Source organism: Arachis hypogaea, chromosome 19, assembly GCF_003086295.3.
Source record: "Arachis hypogaea cultivar Tifrunner chromosome 19, arahy.Tifrunner.gnm2.J5K5, whole genome shotgun sequence".
Taxonomy (NCBI): domain Eukaryota; kingdom Viridiplantae; phylum Streptophyta; class Magnoliopsida; order Fabales; family Fabaceae; genus Arachis; species Arachis hypogaea.
The window spans coordinates 147620472-147624547 of NC_092054.1; the positions used below are offsets into that span (position 1 = coordinate 147620472).

The 4076-nt window shown below is 37.9% G+C and overlaps 1 long non-coding RNA gene across 1 annotated transcript; it reads left to right on the forward strand.

Annotated features, from left to right (window-relative positions):
- The first annotated feature begins 407 nt into the window (after positions 1-407).
- On the forward strand, positions 408-1284 carry LOC112776565 (uncharacterized). The gene is made up of 3 exons (XR_003190063.3): positions 408-501; positions 643-704; positions 856-1284. It is a non-coding gene; the product is annotated as an uncharacterized lncRNA (long non-coding RNA).
- Positions 1285-4076: the final 2792 nt, after the last annotated feature.

The window sequence follows — 4076 nt, forward strand, 5'->3', positions numbered from 1 at the left end:
CCAGTGCAATCACTACTAACCAGTAATTGGATTATGAATTGTAGTAAATAATAATCTTCAGTCTAAACTTGAAAAATTAAAGAACTAGAACCTAGTCATCTGTTGCTACTTGTATGATTGCTTGCTTATATTCTCTGTTGGATGTTAAGAAAACAATTCAAATATGTTAGAAAATACTTGTAAGATCCTTTAGTTGTACTGTTATAAATGACTAAGTGGACTGAAGCTGACATCTAGCTTGTGGAAGAAAGGTTGTAAAATGAAAGACGAAAATGTAGATAGATGGCTATATGCATTTGGCATTTTCCTTATTACTTGCTTTTACATAGGTGTAATGCAGTCTAGTTTTGGACCTGATTCAATAGACTTAGTGTCATCTCTATGTGATACCTGGCCTTCATAAAGTACTTGATTAAGCGACTGAAAACTTTGAATTCAATTAGGTTTATCAATCGAGATGGAATTGACTTTTCAGATGCACAAAGCATGCAAGCCATTCAGGTAATAGGTTCTTTAAAAGGATTTCAAGGAATTCATTGATTGACACATAAGGAAATGCCCTATTCACTTTGAGTAAGTAAAAACAACATAAAAAAAAGAATTTCACAATCATTAATCAATGTCAGTTATTGAAAATTACAGTAACATGCTTACAGTTAGGAGTGCTGAAAAAAGCCGGGAGTCCAATTCAGCATGTGATTCAGGTGTACTTTTTTATTTTTGCTCTTTTAGATTTGCCTTGCTGCTTTATTGAGCTTTTGATTGCTCTTTTGGACTTGTCTTGCCTTACTTGACAGATGCACCAAAATGATTCAATATATACTAGCTAAATTGTGTATCCCAAAACGCTTTCAGGTAGTCCGCAAAAACGATCCTTTAGGAAGAGATGTTGAACTCTTTCGTTGGCATTATTACGCTCCAGGTCAAGTTGGTCCAGCCTCTAAGGGTATACTCCTGCTGACTGATCGAAAGTAGCGTTTTTGTCTAATGGTTTATTTGTCGAGGAGGTGTATTTGTCAATGGCTCTGAGCAAGTCACCATCATGCAATCTAAAAGAAATATGATCAATATAAAATCTTGTTTGTTTAAATTGTTGAAAATGAAGGAACTAGTAGTGTCAATGAGTAATGTAAATAGTTATAGTTCTGTCAATAGTTTATTTTTTTGGGTACCTTTTTATGATAGTCATATATTGGCCAATGATGTTGAAAAATAACATCCAATTTTATAGGTATTATGTAATGAATATTATGTTTATCTATATAATTTTTGGTCTTTTTTTTTTTCAATTTACAGTGTGTTTGATGGAGGAAATTTAAAAAATAAACCTAAAGTATTCATTTTGCAATGGAAAAATTTAAAAAAATTTCTATTTTACTTTACCGACGAATTTACAGACGGATTTTCTGTCTGTAATCTTAGTGTGAGGTGATTTTCCAAGGTTTAAATTACAGACAAGAAATCTATCGGAAAATCCGTCTGTAATTACAGTCGGAAAATTTGTCGGAAAATCCGTCTGTAATTACAGACAGAAAATCTGTCTGAAAATCCGTCTGTAATTACAGACGGAAAATTCGTCGAAAAATCTGTCTGTAATTACAGACGAAAAATCCGTCGGAAAGTCCGTCGCCTTTGGGAAATAGATAGAAAATTTACAGAGGGAAAATCCGTCGGTAACTGTTAAAAATTCGTCTGTAATTTTTTGACGGAAAAAAATCCGTCGGTAAATAATTTCCGACGGGGCTTTTACAGAGGGACAAAATCCGTCGGTAATTTCGTCGGTAACCAAAAATCCGTCTGTAATTAAGACTAAATCCGTCTGTAAATCTGTCTGTATTAATCCATTTTCTAGTTGTGTGCTCCGCCGTCTTTCGTCCGTGATGTTCATTGCCAGCTCGCCAGTGTTCGTGGCCAGCTCCCTGCAGTCGTCTGTCTCCAGCTCACCAGTGTTCATCGCTAGCTTTCACTACAAGAAAATGGAACATTTGTAACAAAAATTTTGTATCAAATTTAAAATTGTTACAAAAAATGATTTTTTTGTAATAATAATTGGTGATTGTTATAGAATAATAATGTTTTGTAACAACATTATAAGTTGTTACAAAACATGCTAATATTATGTAACAACCTAATTTTTGTTGTTACAAATTATGTTAGTTTTTGTAACGAACTGTTGTTTTATTACGAAATATTATAATATTCCCATCGTCTGTTGTTTTCGAGCAAATCTCTGGTCACTGCCCTCACTGAAGGTAATGCCTTGGATGCTCAGTCAGTGCTCAGAGCTTTTTTTGGGTTGATTGGATTGGTTGATTGACTTTACTCACTGCTTCTTGATAAATTTTAACTCTGTTATTGGCGTACTAGCTTGTTCTTGCTTGTTCTAGGTTGGTTAACTCTGTTATATCTGTTAGAAACAAGAGACTGAGAGAATAATATGAAAAGTGTATTATTGAGTTGTGATCGAAAGTACAATATACAAGAGGTATTTATAGCTGCTAAATGAATCAGAGTAATAAAGGCATAGAATCCTATAATTAATATACAGATATACTACATAAATATAGACGATACTAATTGATCCTAATTGATGCTAATGATTCTCTAACATCCCCCCTCAAACTCAAGTGGGAGCTAAGGATACCAACTTGAGTTTGGATAACAAAGTCCGAAAGCGAGTCGGGTGATGAGCTTTCGTGAAGATATCAGCAGTCTGATCCAGTGTCCCAACGGCAATGAGACGAACAGCATCAATAAGGATACGTTGTCGAACAAAGTGACAATCAATCTCAATGTGTTTGGTGCGTTCATGAAACACATCATTATGGGCAATCTGAATAGCACTGCGGTTATCACAAAACACATCAGTAGGAGACGACTGAGGAGCACCCAGATCTTCGAGAAGCCAACGAACCGAGATAACCTCAGCAGTGGTGTCAGCGAGGGCACGGTATTCAGCTTCTGTGCTTGAGCGAGCAGTGAATGTTTGCTTCTTAGCACGCCAAGAGATGAGAGCGTCGCCAAGAAACAAACAGTAACCAGTAGTAGAACGACGATCAGTGGGATCACCAGCCCAATCAGCATCAGAGTATGCCTGAAGGGTCAAAGAGGAATGGGCAGAAAAATGAAGGCCATGAAATAGAGTGCCTTTGACATACCGAAGAATGCGAAGAACTGCCGCATAGTGAGTAGTACGAGGAGCTGACAAGAACTGGCTGAGGACATGAACCGGATAGGCAATGTCTGGTTGGGTGACAGTCAAGTAGACGAGACCTCCAACTAACTGGCGATAAAGTGTCGGATTATCCAAAACAGTGCCATCCATAGGGGTAAATCGAACATTAGGCTCAAGAGGAGTAGACTCAGTGCGACTATCTGTAATCCCAGCGCGAGCAAGAAGATTTGAAGCATACTTAGCCTGAGAGAGATAGATGCCATCATCGGTGGAGATGACCTCAAGACCAAGAAAATACCTGAGAGAACCAAGATCTTTCATCTCAAAGGTACGGTGAAGTGAGGCCTTGAGAGCAGAGATACCATCAACATCATCCCCAGTGATTATCATGTCATCAACATACAAAAGTAGAAGAACAACTCCACGTTCGCTTTTACGAATGAAGAGCGCATTCTCATTAGGGCTAGAAGTAAAAACAAGACTGCATATGGTAGTGCTGAACTTGTCAAACCATTCACGAGGAGCTTGCTTAAGTCCATAAAGTGCCTTGCGAAGGAGACAAACCTTATCAGAAGGACAAGGATATCCCGGAGGTGGTTTCATATAGACTGTCTTTTTCAAATCCCCATTAAGAAATGCATTCTTCACATCCATCTGACTAAGAGACCATTTTTTAACTGCGGCAATGGCAAGAAGAGCTCGAACAGACGTAAGGCGAGCGACAGGGGCAAAAGTCTCTTCATAATCAATACCATACTCTTGTGTACAACCTTGAGCAACCAAGTGGGCCTTATAACGGTCAATAGAGCCATCAGAGCGAGTCTTGATCTTGTATACCCATCTACTGCCCACAACTTCCTGATCAGAAGGAGGATCAACCAGATCCCAAGTGTGTGCTTTT